This window comes from Magallana gigas, chromosome 1 (assembly GCF_963853765.1).
Source record: "Magallana gigas chromosome 1, xbMagGiga1.1, whole genome shotgun sequence".
Lineage (NCBI taxonomy): Eukaryota > Metazoa > Mollusca > Bivalvia > Ostreida > Ostreidae > Magallana > Magallana gigas.
The window spans coordinates 14,925,433-14,944,793 of record NC_088853.1 but is presented as its reverse complement, the minus strand read 5'-3'; the positions used below and the strand labels follow the sequence as shown (position 1 = coordinate 14,944,793).

Below are 19,361 nucleotides of genomic sequence, written 5' to 3'. Positions count from 1 at the left end.
AATTTCATACCAAATTAATCTACATACTGTTATTAATTAAGTGAAGCTTGAAATAGTTACACACACAAAAAAAAATAAAAAAAACTGACCACTGAAAAAGGTGTAAACATGTCGAAATCATCCTATTTACAGAACAAACAAACAAGTCTTATATCATGAACTGATATGTGGTAGGCTTAACTTGAGGACAAAAAAGGTGAGCGGTGTTCAATCGCAAAAACAAAAAGTGGGCTTCGTACGACAATTTTACCCCAAACACAAAAAAGTTCAAACACGAAAAATCAATTATTAAGGAAAGATAACTCTAACAATGGAAAAAGAACATGCAGAAGAAAAACCTTTTTTTTTGGCATGAACACCATATCTATCAAAGAATTGTCTCTGGCACTTTCTTGAAAAAAGGGGAAAACAACGTGAACAAAAAAAAATACTAATTAAAAAAGAATAAAATATATGACACATTTTTTCTGATGTGTTTTCCTGTTTGTTTACTATTTGGTGTAAATATGATTTGCCTAAGTATAGGTTAATTTCAACAGACAGTAGCTTATTTTGTAACCCGTTTCTAAGTTTGACTTATTTATTTGACTTATTTTATACGCTTGCTGATGATTTAAATACACACGATTCTTTTTTTAAATACCATTTAAACACTATGAATTAATTATAATTTCTTAATATTTGAGTAATGTTGAATGGGATAAAATTTATTTCCTATATAAAAATGAAACTATGCATTTCTGGTTTAATATGTTTGTATTTCATAATTTTGGACTACATCCTTTCATTTTTAAATTCATAAAGACATGCAATGCATTATTTATTTTTTTTTTTTTTTCAAAATCGACTCATCTGTTTTAAACTGCACATACGAGTAAGAAGTTAAGAGATTATCTAGATTTCTTTTACATGTGTATGATTTATACACTAACCTTGCAAATATTTCAACATATATTATTTCTACTTTAATTAGTTTTTTTTTAGAGAATCAATTAACCGACTAGCAATTTTACTCCACGTATTTAGATAAGTCCGATCCTTTGAAGAATTGAAAAAAAAAATGTGTCAATAATGTGCATACAACTCCAGTTTTACCCACGCATTTATGTAAACAAGATGTTTCCACCTATGTGACTTTAATTAAAAATCAATGTAATGAAATGTTTCCTAAAGTTAATTATTTCCATTCATTGGTGAGATAGATAGGAACCCGTACAATTCAGAGCATTCGATTTCACTCAGAGTTATGTTTGGAAACATCACGTTTGTTATTCAAACCCGTTTTTTTTTCAAGAAAGAAAGAAATAGAAAGGGACATGGATGGAAAATTCACAATAGTTAATGTACCCGTCACTGTGTAAGATATTTATTTGCTACCATAATTTAAAAATCATTTATATAAGATTTAAAGTGCTCAAAACTTCTTCTGAGCAGAACGCATTTCGTCGGACATTAAAGGACTTTACATTGCATTGAACTCATTGGCCAAAAAAAAAACTTGCCGACCAAGACGATATTGAATACCGTGGAAGCTGTATTGCGACTTTTAATGCCACAAACAGCCCAGGGTATACTTTAAGATTGAACGTTTTTAATTAAATTTGTATGTTGATAACATTCTCTTGATGAAAGGAGGAAGAGCGTGAATCACGTGACTGTAATACATGTATATAAACTATTACATTGGTTGGGATTCTTATACACCCTAACACTTGTTGTTCGCCATGAATCGTCAGACGTTTTTCGTTCTTTTGCTTGTTGCGGGGATTTTGCTGACTATCTCCGAAGTTGAAGGAAAACTCGGACATTTCAGTAGCGTGCGAAAACTGTTAAGAAAAAAGAGAGGTAGGTTTTTATTAACGAAAAAGAATTGTACCAAATTTTTTACCCGATTTTTTTTTTACCTTTCCTATAAAATGAATCGGTTAAAATGAACAATTATTTGGAAAAAAAAAACACGTACCAAATTGTTAATCTATTTTTTTTTAATTTTGTTACAAAATAAACCGGTTAAAATGAACAATAAATATTTTCTGAATTGCTCTTACATTTCAATGACAAATACACTAACCATGCAAATAATAAAATTGAACGACCTTTATTATTACTACTTTAGTTATTTAGAGAACCAATTAACCGACTTGCAATCTTACATAACATACTTGAATAAGTCTGAACGTTTGAAGAATTAAAAAAATGTGTCAAGAATATTAATGTGCATGTGATTGCAGTGTAATGAAAACTTTTATATAAACAAATTGTTTTCTTCCATAGGACGTTTTTTTATTTAAAATAACTTTATTATGTAAACGTCGTGACCGTTGGGCCGAGCGCAGATTTTATGGTTTGAAACACAGACATGGGATCCACCTGATTACAGAAATCATAAGCTAAAGTTAATACCAAAACGTCGCGTGCTCAGTCTTTATACTGACGTAATGGCTTATACGTAATACGTAACATTTGTGTCTTCAGAAATAAACGTGCGTGATTTCGAGATTTTTTTCATTTCTTCTTTCAATGCTTTCTCTGAATACTTTATCCAAAATATAAAAGATCGGTTCCTTAATTGGTGTTAATGTTTTTATTTTACATCTAAATAAGTTGATAAGACATACGTGAAACTAGTTTTATCTACTGATTAAAACACTGATGAAAACTAACTGGTTTTCATAGCAAATGTTTTCAATATTTTCGATTGCAACATCGAACTGTTTGTGATAACGTTAATGAACAACTTTTGATAGAGTTAATGGACAGTTAATAAACATCGAAAATCCTCATTCATATAGTGAATAAATTAACTTTGTCAGACAAAATGGCGGCCACTATAGCAGCCTCAAGGATCTGGGAGAATATTTTCAGCACTTGGTACATGTACCCCAGATTCATCTTTTATTTTAAATATTTTTCTTATATATACGTGTTACCATTAAGTCTCGCCATTAAACTTCTTGCTGCACTCGGAATAAATGAAATGGTTCCAAAGGTTAGTTGTTTCTATGAATGAATTAAAATTCTGTAGTCCTTTTTACAACAATTCGTAAGTTAATTCTTAAGATATTTTCGTACGAATTTCAAAGTCGTTCTCACAAAACCATTTGTAGGTTAAAGAAATAATTTAAAGACAAAATCACTTAAATTTATACTTGCGAAAAAGAAAAATAATTAACGTAGCAACATAGTTTCGTTTTTAGAAATTTTATCTTACGAGGTAGCTGTTTACATCAAGACAATACAAAGGATGTTTTCATTCGGGCTGATAATTAGCCAGAAGAATAAATGCTGTTTGCAGATCGCCAAAAAAATTTGAGTTTTACATTGTTTTCTGTTTTTATGTATTTGTATACACTTGAATGTTTTATTTCGGGGTCACTAAGCAGGAAATATATATATATATATATATATATATATATATATATATATATATATATATATATATATATATATATATATATATATATATATTAGAAAAATAATTTATTAGTTCATGTGTTAAATTAACCAATTAATTCGATACGCAAGGGCATGCTCTACGTATGAACAGTTTTAAAGTCGAGGCGAGCTACCGACAAATAGGTTGATAAAACAGGACTAACAACATTCTCAAATGAAGTCATATTATCGTAAATTCTATAGTCGATACAACTACTTTGTTAACAAATAGAACCTGCCATTAGGTTGCATGCTGACTGACGTTTTTTATTCTTATTGATAGACCATAGTTTCTGACCAAATCGTCTACGATTTTTTCCCTTTTCCCAATTACGACAAAGAGCACAAAGAGAGGGTGTGACCGGTAAGCAGAGGATACTCACTCCTCCAGGCGACCTCTATTTTTTAAAAGGTCAGTGTTTGGTCAGCCCCTTGTTTGCATATTTCCTTTGGACTTTTGATTTTGAGCATTGTTCTTTATCACCACATGTCATTTCAAGCGAGAAAAAAGGGGGCCCCTAAAATTGCAATTGGTGTCTACTTTCATTAATTATTGCATGGCCTGTTGTCTTCGTTTATGTACAATAATTATAATTAAAGCATTATGCATTATCTAGCAACTGCACATGGGTTTAATTGACACGTGAAACGAGGCAAAGTATACCATTTCAAAAAAGATAAATCGCATATTGTTACAAATCTCGCTATCGGTGTCGAGTGTTGTTTCTTTATCTCTATTTTAATTTAAAAAGATGTGTACAATATGATTATTTGGATTAAAAAGCAACTGTGACATGTACCCAAGTAGCAGTTGAGGAACGATTGCAAAAAAAAATGAAAAATACATCCTTTTAATCCTAAATGTCTGAATAAAGATAACTTGCGGGATTATATTGTTATGTTTCACATCATGAATCTCTTTAATTCAATTAAATGCCATCTAGAAGATCTAGAACTGTAACTGAATATCAGAGTTATGACAGTCAGTTTAAGTAAAATATCAGTTACGTTTAAAGTTAATGTAAGTTAGATCATGGCTAAAAATTCTAATGAAATCAATATGATTGAATTATTCAAGGAGAAATGTAATAGTATATCCAGAGATTGGTCTGTATCAGGATAAAAGTATATCGCTGAACTGAAGGCGTCAGTTTATTCGTATTTACATGATTAAAAATAAAAAGGCCATACCATAAAGATATCATATGATAAATTGAATAAAAGTTATTAATTGGAAACTTTCTTGCGGCCTCCTTTATTTATACATATTGGGATACAGGCTATTCCATGAAGATGACAACATTGCATTGTATATTTTGTCTTTACTTCCTCTGGCAAATTCAAAATTTACAACATGACGATAATGTTTATTTGTAGGTTTATTATCCCTTACCAAAATATTGACCTTCTGGCAACACATTCTGGCATTATTGCAGCAATATTGCAGCAACAATCTGGCAATACATTGCTGCAATGTTGCTGCTGTAACTTTTTCGTATGCAAATGAGATTGCGGCAATATTGCCAGAAAGATGTTGCCGCAAAAGTTTTGCTGCAACATATTATTGCGGCAACACCTTTATGGCAATACATTACGGCAATATTGCTGCTGTATCGTTTTTCGTATGCAAATGAGATTGCGGCAATATTGCCATAAAGTTGTTGCCGCAAAAGCTTTGCTACAACACATTGTTGCGACAACACCTTTCTGGCAATACTGGAGATTGCAGCAATATTGCCACAAAAGTGTTACGGCAAAACTTTTGCTGCAACACTTTTCTGGCAATACATTTGCATAAGAAAAATGACATTGCAGAAATATTGGTTCAATGCATTTTCTGTGCTCTGGCATCAATGGTACAATATATTCAATGTTTATAAATGATAAATGTATACAGTAAAGCAATCATGTATATTATATTAACCTACAACCAAAATTAAAAAAAAAATCATTAATTGCCATTACAGTTTTATTTTTTTAACAGATGCAAAAAAAGTTACAACAACACAAACATTTTGCATTAAATTTGGACTTTTCAAAAATTAAATGAAAAAGACAGTTTGTGATTACACAATATTAAAGAAGTAAAAAAAATATTTTATTCAACATAATATGCACAAAATAAGTATTGAATTAAAAATATAATGTATAATATTAGAGATCTAAAACTGGAATTTCAACATGCTTATAAAGGACACCAGTTAGAATTAATAATCTTTAAATTTAACACATTTTATAAATACAATAAACACAAATATGATGAACAAATCATGATGAAACTTGACTAAAGGTACTCAACCAATCAGTGAGGATTTGTTGCTGCAGATAAACATGTATTGCAGTTTAATTGACACAACGCGCACAGACGGATATGGACAAAAGTTCACTGTTTACCGTAAGCAAAGCTCAAACCATATAGTTCACAAGTCTTGCACAACCACTTGCTGTATAACGATTGATCGAAGCATTCGTCCTAGGCATTCCAAATGTCCCTTTTTGACAGTCTCGTGGGCATTTTGATTTCACACATAAACAATCACAAAAACAGCTATCAGAATATCACAACAATATCCACATTGGAATTCAGCACTGTTGTGTATATGTTCCTCTCCATAATCTTAAACAAATTACGTCATCATTATTCTTTGGTTGCCAGTTTCACCATTCATTTAATCAGTAAGGTGACAGCTTTTTTTCATGGTTTTCTTCAGGTCTGTGTAACCCAGGGAAGACCTATTGGTAAATGGATTTCATATAAGCACATTAAAAACTACAATAATATTGTTCAATAAAAACTAAAGCTCCAATTAAATTGTTCTACTAACTTAAAGAACATGAATTCTTTTTTTGTTTATGTCATATAAATGTAAATTTTATAAAATGCAATCACCTGTATGGTTATACATTTTCGAATTATAGTTTTCAAAATTTGAAATTGTTAAAATAAAGTTTTTAAGATTATTTCTTCACACACGTAGACATTACACAAAAATAACGGGCGTTTTGCTCGATCCGATCCTCGGTATTGTCGTAGGATTGGTCTCATTCGCGGATCTGGAGAGGGGGGGGGGAGGGGGTCGGAGAGGTCCAGACCCCCCCCCCCCCTTGCAGAATTCAAATGTCTTTAGATGCATTATAAAATTACCAAAAAATATGCCTTGGACCCCCCTCCCCCCGGGAAAAAATTCTGGATCCGCGCATGGGTCTTAAACAGTGTTAAACCTATTAGTATAAAGTTAGATCGCAGTCTTTCGGTTTATATTCTTATAACAAACATGTTTAAACTGCGATTCAATGAATATATTTTTATTGCTAAACTTACTTTTTTAAAAAACGTGCTTATGTAGATGGTGCAGGGGGTTTCGATCGACGCTCGATTCATTCACTCAGATTGTGTCAAGGTCACCAGGACTCCATATATCCAGTGATGACTCATGGTCTTCCTGAAGGGTCACATTGGGTTGATCTTGCACCTGTTGCAGTAATTGTGCATGCTGATCTAACAGCAACAGTTGCATGGTCTCATAGTTTGACTCATGCACATCCATACATAATGATGACATGTTATGTTTTGAATGTGCATACGTTTTATGACTAAAATTGGCAAAGTCATGCACAGAACTCTTTACATTGGATGGTTAAAAACCTCTTGATGCCGGAGCTGTGACCTTACTTGTGCCAAGTACTGATGCTCCATAAATCTGAGCAAAACCATGGTCATTTGTCGATATTGAACGGTCTATTGCCTGGACTTTTTCAGAATTAGGGAATGTCTCTGTAAGGGACTCTGCAACTGCTGACATCCCTTCAACATGTATTCAGTCTCAGCTGTAGCTATTATCAGTGTATAACTACTTTGTAGCTGAACTGTACTGCCTCCATATTATGTGTCCTCTATATCAGGTTCAATGTTGACTACAGCTGTAGGTGGTAAACTACCACCCTGTAGTTGAGCAACATTGACTTGATGCTGTAACTCATACTGTATCTGGCTAGATGCACCATCTTCTGTTGGTTGTTGTGCCATTGATTGTGCTGAGGCAACACCATACTGGGACATCATGTGTAGATGGTACTGCAACAATGGACCGCATGGTGGACAATTCATATCATAACTCATCATTTGGTATGGGTAAAAGGGATACTGAGGTTTCATCACCCATGGCATAGGAGTTGTGTATTGATCTGCATATGGTACAGCGTATGGAACAGGCACACAATTGCATGGTGGGTAGGGCCGTGTGCTCTTTGTCGTAATTGGGGAAAAAGTCCATAGACAATTATGTGATTAATTATGGTCTAACAATTAGTATGAAAAACGTCAGTCAGCATGCGACCCAGTGGATGATTGTATTTGCTGGACCATAGAACTTACAAAAGGATGGCTTCAAACGAGACAGTTGATAGTCCTGTTTTGTCACCTTGTTTGTCAGTAGCTTGCCTCGTCTTAGAAACTGTTCATGCACAAAAGCATGCTTTAGTGTATCGAATTAACTGAGAGACAAAAACATCATATGCAGGTGATGAAGGTATACTGCTACATAAGTAAGGTAAGTTGACTAAAAAAATTGAAGTCATCCAGTTATTATAAAGTTTTGTTGTTAGGTTACCATCAATGTCCATTTCCAGTATAATATATAAATATGAAATAGATGACGCAGACTCAGTGGTATCTTTTATTTTGAGTTCACTGAGATATATCGAGTCAATAACAAGCGTTAGTTGATAATACGTCGTCAATATACCTGAATGTTAATTTGAAGGCCACAGTGAGTAATTTATTTTTTTCACGTACGGTTTTGATAAATTCTGCTTCTCAAGAATACAAAAATAGGTCTGCTAACAATGAGGCACAATTGGTACCCATGGGAAATCCAACAGATTGTTGATGACTTGATTTCCAAAAACGACATACATGTTGTTCACTAGTGTTAACAAATCATCATACTATCAAAAAATTAGAAATTCAATTACATAATCTGTGATCTGTACTTATTTTCTGCAAATGCATTTAGTGCCTCAATAATAAAAGTTCATGACACACTTTGAATTTTTTTTCAAATTACGCTAAGTTGGTCCAAAATTTAACGCACTTTGATAAAGTTTTCTAAGTGCGTTAATTTGGTCGTAAATTTCAAAACAAAACAAAACAAAGTGTGTAAAAATGTTTCTAAGTGCGTTGCCACACTTACTTTAATGGTGAAATGGAAGATGATAATAGACATACTCGAATCATCCCTTGCAAGACATCCGCTGCGAAAGATTGAAATTTTCAATTATACAGTTTTTGTGATCGGCTTCGGCCGATCACTATTGTGTCCATATGAGGCATCCGGCAAATGCTTCCACGTGCGTACACATTCCGCATGCATAAATAAAGTAGTTATTATAAAAACGTGAAGCTTTGGTTGAGTATTTATATAACATTTTACTCAGTTTTATTTCAATTCATTTACCTTAAGAGATGCAAACATACATTAAATACAGTTGGACCTGTTAATTCAAGTATGCACATTTTGTCTCACGCGTAAGAATTTCGATCGAAAGATTCATTCAGTAATGCAGTTGACATTGATGATCTGACCTCAATCATAAGAAGATGCTCCATGAACTGACCTCGATCTATTGATGTTGCATAATAGTAGCTAGGAATAATCAACGTTACGTTATAATGCGACCTCAATAGCAAGTTATGATGGCATTCAATGTTTTTCAGTCGCATTAAATTATTTTAATCCAACTCTTTCTTTGTATACGTGTTAAGCTCTTTGAAGAGACCTACCCAGTATTCTGAAGAAGAAGAAAATATATTAACATTTAATAATTACGTTAAAAATGTAAAACTAGACAAGGAGTTTTCGAACGGCTTTCCCCAAATTTATTTCAAAATTAAACTTGTTGACGATTTATAATGATAAAATTATGGTGTACAGATTCAAAATATTCTATATTTTGTAAAAATACAGTTCTTTTGTAATTATTTTACATCAAACTGATCATGTTGATTGCTTCTAGCTATCTATATATCATCATTGCCGATCATTCCTTTAAAAGGAATACTTGTTAAAGTATCCGATACACACGTGTTTATAATATATTCCAAGTGCTTATTGGTATTTACATTTGCGAAACTAATTTTAAGCAAAAATGTTTTATTGTTCAACTCTCTGTTCGTTGTTTTAAAAGAAAATCACAGTAAACGTGTTTATGTCGTATATAGTCATTATCAAGTCTAACAATGTCAGCGAGATTTCAGTAAACATATTGTACATGCTACACATAAAGCGTCAACGGAGAGTGACGGCCTCTATCAGCAAAATAAAATAGAAGGTTGCCAATAATGACATACAAAGGCAAATGCAATTCAGGTTTATCATGGTGCCGTCAAAATGTTTTATTCATGTCAAAAGGACCCGACTGCATGTCATAATATATATAGCGTTACTTCGTACAATATATGTTTTTTTTAAGTTCATTATACTAAACTCTTTTACTAATTCATATATATAGCAGATTGTCGTATCGAATTAGTTAATAATAAAAGTACATGGGTAAAAGCTGATATCAACGTTCCACAGTGATACAAATGTAGTTGTTTTACGAAATAAGTATGAAAACATATGCTCCTAACGTTTCATTGTTTTCCATTTGAAAATAAAAAGAAAAATCAGTACATGCATACGCGCATGTAAATAAATGACCATTCGTGCATTGAGTCGAACCAATCATTCGTTTGCTCTTAAAAGGGATAGGCAATTTTATAAAAGAAGTGAAGTTGTGTTTTTTTTGATAGATCATTATATCCCGATACCGTTTCAATAATTACAGGAAATGATAATTTACACGACTCCCATACACCTTCCGAGATATCTCTATCCGAGTTCATTCATAAGAATTACAAAGTCCTCTATTATCTAAACAACTTAACTTTCTTCTACGTCTTTCCTGGGGTTTTTCGATGAAAATCCCCACACTGATTACTATAAATCGACATAGTCTGTTCATTTCTTTTATTATACCTCGGCCGTTCACAATGAAACCTCAAACGCTTGTTGTTCTTGTGTTCTTGATTGGGATGTTACTGACTCTTCAACAAGTTGAAGGAGTTCTGGGCGATGAAGCAGTTCAGTCTAAAGGTAATATTGCATTTACTTGTCATTCTTATCCTATTTCGTTTCCAAATTTAATTGAAGGCATTAAGGCTGTCTTTTAGAATATTATTTTTTTTCTCTCTCTAGAGCAAAAATAATCTTTTCGCATAATTATTTTAAAAAGCTTATTACACAATAACAAAATATATCAATATGAAGCAGAAAAGAATTTTTTTAATGTTGCGAAATAATCTCAGAACGCTGGATATGTTGTTTTGTAATATTACATGTATTCAAAAACATGTTTTGAAAAATAAAAAGCATTCAGAAGCAGAAAAACCAATAAGCCAAAACCATCTCATTCTCTTGTTTCTGAAATACTACGATACTTTGATGATGATTATTGATATTTTAAGTTATTTATCATAAAACGTACCCATGGGTTACATTTTGTATTATTCCAGATGATCCTAGAGCTAAAATAAACATCTCATGGAAAAGAGGTAATGGTATTTTTGGAGCTGATGGAACGATTCGTCGGACGCGGCGCCCAAGACCATAGAGTACACCCCGGAAGCTGTATAGAGATTTGTAATGTCAATGGTTAATATACAAAAGTTCAAATTGCCCATCAGATATCACCTTTCGTATGCTGAACGCATTTTTGAAAGATAATTTATAACAACAAAGCTTTGTACCACATAACCCCTTGAGATCGATGGCCATTAAACAACTCCATCAACAAGATGCTACTGACGACACAATCTCTTTTTTGTGAAATCTTGATGCAGACGAAAATCCTACACATGTTATATATTGTAGTTGGACATTGCGGCTACAAACTAACCAATTTATTTTTGAACTTTAATTAGATTCTGGTTTTCTTTCATATAAAACTATGTCGTCACATTTTATTATCTGTATTCCAATCAAAATCATTTTAGCAATAAAATGGGTCTTACATTTGTGATCTACTTTAGTTCTCTATTTTTTTTACACGATTGAACATGCTTTTACTTATTCTAGTGCATACACTGGCATTTGACGTTTGCATATATCCCCACATGACAGAAATATGAACTCTCAACCAAATAATACACAAGGTACACATTGCCGCCATCTTGGATTCATTTATAACTGTCATTTCAGATGAGATTTTTGCATGAAATCGATTGGCTAATTTTTGCGATACTCCTCGTCTTTTCATTGGTCCTTCAACAATCAAATTAACAACAAATGCAACTAAGACTGCGGTAGACTTGTCATTACTGTAATTAAAAAAAAACCTAAGGTGGCTTAAAGATTGTATATCCTTTAAGCCTCATTTTCGCCACATTTAAGCCACCTTTAAGGACATGCTTAAAGATTGTTTTTTCGTCCTGTGTTTTATATACGTCGTCAATATACCTAAATGTTGAGTTGAAGGCCACAGCGAGTGATTTATTTTTTTTTTACGTACAAGGTTTTAATTAATTCTACTTCACAAGAATACAAAATAGGTCTGCTAACAATGAGGCACAATTGGTACCCATGAAAATTCCAACATATTGTTGAAGACTTGATTTCCAAAAACTACATAGATGTTGTTTACTAGTGTTAACAAATCATCATACTATAAAAAAAAAATAGAAATTCAATTACAGAATTTGTGATCTGTACTTATTTTCTGCAAGTGCACTTCGTGCCTCAATAATAAAAATTCATGACGCACTTTGAATTTTTTTCTCAAATTACTAGTACGCTAAGTTGGTCCAAAATTTAACGCACTTTGATAAAGTTTTCTAAGTGCGTTGATTTGGTCCTAAATTTCAAAGCAAATTTCAAAGTGCGTAATTTTTTTTCTAAATGCTTTTCCACAATTACTTTAATGGTGAAATTGAAGATGATAATAGAATTACTCGAATCCTCCCTTGCAAGACATCCGCCGCGAAAGATTGAAATTTTCAATTATACAGTTTTTAAAGTCTCCGATACACACGTGTTTATAATGTATTCCAAGCGCTTATTGGTATTTACATTTGCAAAACTCATTTTAAGCAAAAATGTTTTATTGTTCAACTCTCTGTTTGTTGTTTTAAAAGAAAATCTCAGGAAACGTGTTTATGTCGTATCTAGTCATTATCAAGTCTAACAATGTCAGCGAGATGTCAGTGAACGTATTGTACATGCTACACATAAAATGTTAACGGAGAGTGACGGCCTCTATCAGCACAACAAAAGCAATGGTTGCTAGCTATGACATACAAAGGCAAATGCAATTCAAGTTTATCATGCTGCCGTCAAAATGTTTATTCGCGTCAAAAGGACCCGACTGCACGTCATAATATGTATAGTGTTACTTCGCACAATATATGGTTTTTTTTAAGTTCATTATACTAAACTCTTTTACTAATTTAAATATATATATATATATATATATATATATATATATATATATATATATATATATATATATATATATATATATATATATATATATATATATATATATATATATATATATATATATATATATATAGCCGATTGTCGTATCCAATCAGTTTATAATAAAAGTACATGAGTAATAGCGTTTCAACGTTTCACAGTGATAAAAATGTAATTGTTCTGAAAAATAAGTATGAGAATAAATGCTTCTAACGTTTTATTGGTTCCCATCTGAAAAAAAAGAAAAAGCAGTTTATGCATACGCACTTGTAAATAAATGACCATTGGTGTATTGAGTCGAACCAATCATTGGTTTGCTCTTAAAAGGGATGGGCCATTTTATAAAAGAAGTGAAGTCGTGTTTTTTTATAGAACATTATATCCTTACACTGTTTTAATAAATACAGGAAATGATAATTTACACGACTCACATACACCTTCCGAGATATCTTTATCCGAGTTCATTCAAAAAAATTACAAAGCTGTCTATTATCTAAACAACTTATTAGCTTTCTTCTACGTCTTTCCTGTGGTTTTCCAATGAAAACCCCCATGCTGAGTACTATAAATCGACAAAGTCTGTTCTTTTCTTTTATTATTCCTCGGCCGTTCACAATGAAACCTCAAACGCTTGTTGTTCTTGTGTCCTTGATTGGGATGTTACTGACTCTTCAACAAGCTGAAGGAGTTCTGGGCAATGAGGCAGTTCAAGCTAATGGTAATATTGCGTTTACTTGTCAGTTTAATCTTATCGGTTACAAATTAAACTGTACTTATTAAAGCTGTATTTAAGAATATGATTTTGTTTTCTCCCTCGAAAGCAACAATAACCTTTTCTATAATCATTTTAAAAAGATTATTACATAGTAATTAAATATTTCAATATGAAGCCGAAAAGAATTGTTTAAATGTTGTGAAATAGTCTCAGAACTGGAATTTTGGAATATTACATGACATTCAAAAACATGTTTTGAAGAATAAAAGGCATTCAGAAGCAGAACAACCTATTAGCCCGAAGCATTTTCATTTCTTGTTTCTGAATACCACGATACTTTGATGATGTACATTTTACGATCTACATTGTACCAACAAAGCAAATGAAAGTCATAAATGTAGCATCCAGTTCAATGATCACTTATAAAGGTATATTTATATAGATATTTATATTTTAAGTTCTTTATCATAAAACGTACCAACGGATTACATTTTGAATTATTCCAGATATTCATAGAGCTGAAATTAAGAATCCCATGATAAGAAATAATGGTATTTTCGGAGTTGATGGACCGTTTCGTCGGACGCGGCGACCAAGATCATAGAGTACACCCCGGAAGCTGTATAGTGATTTGTAATGTCAATGGTAATTATACGAAGGCTCCAATTGCCAATCAAATATCACCTTTTTGTATGCTGAACACATTTTCGAAAAATAATTTACAACAACAAAGTTCTGTACCACAAAACCCCATGAGATCGATGGCCATAAAAAAACCCAATCTACAAGATGCTTCTGACGACACAATCTGTTTTCTGTGAAATCTTGATGCAGACGAAAATCCTACACATGTTCTTCTATAATGTAGTTGGACATTTTGATTACAAACTAACCAATCTATTTTCAATTTTAATTAGATTTTGGTTTTATTTCATTTTTAACTATGTCGTCACATGTTATTACCTGTATTCCAATCAAATTCTTTTTAGCAATAAACTGTGTCTTACATTTGTGATATACTTTAGGTCTCTATTTTTTTGACACGATTGAACATGCTTTTACTTATTCTAGTGCATACACTGGCATTTGACGTTTTCATATATTCCCACATAACAAAAATATGAACACTCAGCAAAATAATACACAAGGTACACATTGCCGCCATCTTGGATCCATTTATAACTGTCATATCAGCTGAAATTTTTGCATGAAATCCATCCGATAATGTTTTGCGATACTCCTCGCCTTTTCATTGATCCTTCAACAATGAAGTTTACAGCAAATGCAACCAAGACTGCGGTAGACTTGTAATAACTGTAATTAAAAAAAAACTAAACCCTTCAGTCCGCATCTACTGCCTTAGATATGCGATGAATATATCAATGTTAAACAGAAGTTTGTACTCATATGTAAATGGATATCCATGTGCTATATGTCTGAGTATAAATTTTAAATAAATGCGATAAGCATTGACAAATCATATCAGGTTATGGAATTAAGAGATTTGGTTTTCCAAGGATATAAAATTCAATATCAACCGTCTTTTGTACGATAAAGTATGTTACATTAATGTGCGTATGTACATTTGTCCTACATCAGACTAGACAAAAAATAAGTAAAACAAATAGCGTAGTTAATAATGTTTACTGGATTCTTAAACACATCAATCCAAGAATGGCTAACATTTGTTTATCAAAATGAATAAAATATTACTTCAATATATAGCTACTGAATGTATTTCTCTTGGATACCGACACTTTTAGGTTAGTTATATGGTTCCCATAAGAAGTCGATATTTGTTAATACAGTCGATGTTTCTTTTTATTGTAATCCTGACTGTCTGCGAGGGTGTCTATATGGTTTATTTTTAATGCTTACTTTTGGGATTTTTTCGACCGTATGTCAAGTTGACGGAAATTTGGAAAATAACCCTAGACAATGTAGGTGTTGAATCCTTTGATCGATTATAAATTACCGATTCCTCTAATGTTTAAAATGTGCCTTTCATAACACATTGCATTATATATTGTCTACAATTTTTTTTATTGATAAAAATGGCCCATTATAACTTGCATTTCGTATTTCCTTCATATATCTCTCTTCAATGTACAAATATACAAGCAGTTGTGGTCCTCGACGAATATAGGAACACTTACTATTTTTATTACTGGCCGTATACGGGAACGTACCGCCATCATTTTAATCATATCTAAAACTGGACAGGTTGCAATACAGAGCAAAAATCAAAGCTAACATATAGTGAAACACAATCACGAAATGTTTATTATTTTACATGTAAAAATGCTGCCTGTTTAGGAGGGCAACCGTCGAAATCGACATTCCCGAGAAAACCATTGTAAACAGACGCAAAGCGGAGGTGACACCGGTTTACGAGGAGTGTCTGTCTCAACTGCTGCCATACCAAATAGGCATATCTATTTTATTATACTCAATGTGTTATTTAAAAAAAAAATTACTGCTACTTTAGAAATGATCTGAATCCAATAACGAACCGTACGAGCTTGATTTACGGGCATATAACAATTCACTCTGTCATATGTTGCCAAACAGAAAAATAATAAAAGGGAAAGAAAAAACCTATACTTAATTGATTTAACTGCGTTATTTATATATTTATTTATCAAAATGACTTGACCATTACATTAATATTACTACTAAACGTATTTCTGTTAGATACTGAGTATCTAAGATATATGGTTTCCATAGGCACTTCTCTGTAGTAATCAACTATTGGAGAATATTTAGAGTTACTAAATCAGGTCAATCGACACGGGTTAAAATAAACAAGCCTTTCCTCTCCTCATTTTATGTTAAAACGATTAAACTTAACACGTAGAAAGTTCTTGTTTATCGATTAAGAAACAACTACTATTGTTTATTCCTGTTGACAAGTTATACAATGTAGACGTAAAATATCAAGTAGCAAATCCCAAACACTTGTGATTAATAAATAAAATGATGAACAATTGCTGTTTCTTCTCATTTTAATGCTGACTGCCTAAGATGATGCCTGCTAGGTTTTATTTTTGTCTGCTTACTTTTGGGATTCTATTGACCGTGTGTCAAGTTGACGGAAATGTGGAAGATAACCCTAGTCAAGGTATGTGTAGAACACAACACCCCTCCCCGGAGTGTAACATTTATTAGCAGTTTTAAATTGTCTTGAATAACGATTGATAATTACTTTTATCGATAATCAAAATTACCAATTCCTCTAATATCTGAAATATGCCTTTGACAATACATTGCATTACAGATTGTCTTTTAATTATTATATATTTGAAACTGGCCCGATAATTTGCATTACGTACTTTCTTCATATCTCTCTCTTCAATATCAAACTACTCAAGCAATGTGGTCGCTCGACGAATATATAGCAAAACACTTACTTTATTTATTACCTGCTGTCTACGGGAACACACAGTCGTCATTTTAGGAATTTATAAAACTCGACAGATTGCAATAGCAAGTGGCAAAGCTAACATATAGTGAAACACAAATACGAAACATTTACTATAACTATTCATCTACACAATGAGGTCGAAAACAAGCATCAGGTTTCATATTGTATCATTAATATAACAAATAACAATTGAGATTTCAAACCAGTTTGTTTTAATTAATGTTTTTGATTAGATAGCATAAGGTCAATCCTTAACAGAAGAGAGGATGTGGAGTCAAGGATGGGAGGTATCTTTCCGGTGGGTCCACTCGTTCCCCGTTTTCCCGGACGAAGACCTGGACGACGTATAATAGCCGGAAGACTCGGCAGGGAAACTTTGATAGAAAAGGCCATTTTACAGTGATTTTTTTGGATGTTGGACTTCATCTAGAGTTTAATTTGGATACATTCGGCAATATACTTCAGAACATGCCTTATTTAATGACTGTGGGTTATAGTCTCTTGTTCGTGAATAACTATGTATACTTAAAGCCTATTTGGCAATTCGTGTCTTAAGTTTTCATTTCTTTAGTTTGATTTTATATTTATCAATAAATAATTTAATTCTGGTTGTAATGCGCTTTCTGATTGGCTAAAAAATTATTTTATATCGTGTAAAGAATGCCTACGTCATAGTAAGACTAACGTCAAAAACGTATCAATACGCCTGACATTACGTTTGAATTTTGTACAATTGTACGTCATTTTAAAGGTCAAATAACCGTTTTTTATCTACAACGAAGAGTAAAGAAATTAAACTATAAGCAATGAATTCAATATTTATTAGTTAATACGATATAATATGGTTTGAAACAGTTTACGCTTTTTTATAAAGTGCTTCGCGGTTTATAAAGCGTAAACTGCTCCAAACCATATTATATAGTATAAAACAGAAACATATTGAATTCATTGCTTAAATAGATTAATAAGAAAACGAGAATATTTTATATTACAGAAATAAATGGTTTCCCTGAAAATGGACGATCCGGTCTTCGCGTCGGTCCAAATACTGGTATCGGAAGAGACCTTGCTAAAGAGGTTAACAGTCTTGACATAACATCTTGTGAAGGACCTACTTTGGATGAAAGACGACATTCTGAATTTGTACATTTTTTACGGAAACTATTGTTTCCTTTCAATGTAACTTTTGTGTGAAATTTTGAATTAATTCTTGATTTGGTTTTACACATATAACTCCTTTTTCTCATAAATTAATAAAGACATTACTCAGCTTTCATATTTTGCTTTAAAGTTTTTTTTTAAGTAATTCACAGAGGTAAGTTACTCAATTAAACCTTATTGTTACAAAAGAAATACTGTGGAATAAATTTTATTCGCGGTGACGCAATATTCGTGGATTCTATAATAACCACGTGCCAACAAGTTTCAATCCTCAACAAATTTTAATTATAATTTGTTGAGGATAGAAACTTGTATCACACAAAAGAATATCCCTGAATATTTTTGCACGAACACACATCTAACATTGGATTGGGTCTGGCCTTTTCTAAAAGAAAAAAAAATTCTAAAGAGAAAAAAGAATGTGTAAAAAAAGCTAGGACTCATTTATTCTTTTTTGTTTTCCTTTTTGTATATTTCCCCTGTTGATATGATAGACTGGCTGGTCAACATATAAACCATCAGATTTTGTTAAAATTTTAAGATTTAAATTGTTAAGCTTTAAACTATGATGTAATAAAGAAAATATCCATTTATTTTACCTTTTAAATAGGTTTTTTTTCCTATAGCTTATTAAAACTCTTCATTTAAAGGAGATCAATACAGTCCAAAAATGGCCTTGACCATCGAGCCCTCTTAAGTATAGATTGATTGCAGCAGAGCGTACCGCATCTGATACACTAGTTATAAATTTAGCTTATTTATTTGACTGATTTCCTCTGCTTATTGATGTAAAATTAAATACTGTGGTTTCATTAATATTCAAGGGTATCAAATTTCGTGGATAAAGTGAAAATCACAGTTTCTAGAATACTTAAATTCGTGGCCAACGACCCTATCAATACAAATTGTGAGTAGAAAATGCACTTTAATGAACATTTAAATTCATTGTTAATCTTAAAAACGAAATCCACGAAAATTGGCATTTAACGAATGTTGATGAAACCACTATACAGAAATTAACTTTAAATACCCATACAACACTTTAAATTAATTAATTTTAATTTTTTGTTATATGACATGTTTATAGGGATCACATTTATTTCCTATATAA

General features: G+C 32.1%; 3 long non-coding RNA genes across 3 annotated transcripts; all 3 read left to right on the top strand.

Moving 5' to 3' along the window:
• Positions 1–969: 969 nt before the first annotated feature.
• On the top strand, positions 970–18,365 carry LOC105324587 (uncharacterized). The gene is made up of 2 exons (XR_899591.4): positions 970–1,845; positions 18,084–18,365. It is a non-coding gene; the product is annotated as an uncharacterized lncRNA (long non-coding RNA).
• LOC117686765 (uncharacterized) lies at positions 9,589–11,494 on the top strand. Its single transcript, XR_004599839.2, has 2 exons — positions 9,589–10,571; positions 10,991–11,494. It is a non-coding gene; the product is annotated as an uncharacterized lncRNA (long non-coding RNA).
• On the top strand, positions 13,510–17,704 carry LOC117686767 (uncharacterized). The gene is made up of 3 exons (XR_004599841.2): positions 13,510–13,668; positions 14,172–16,786; positions 17,323–17,704. It is a non-coding gene; the product is annotated as an uncharacterized lncRNA (long non-coding RNA).
• Positions 18,366–19,361: the final 996 nt, after the last annotated feature.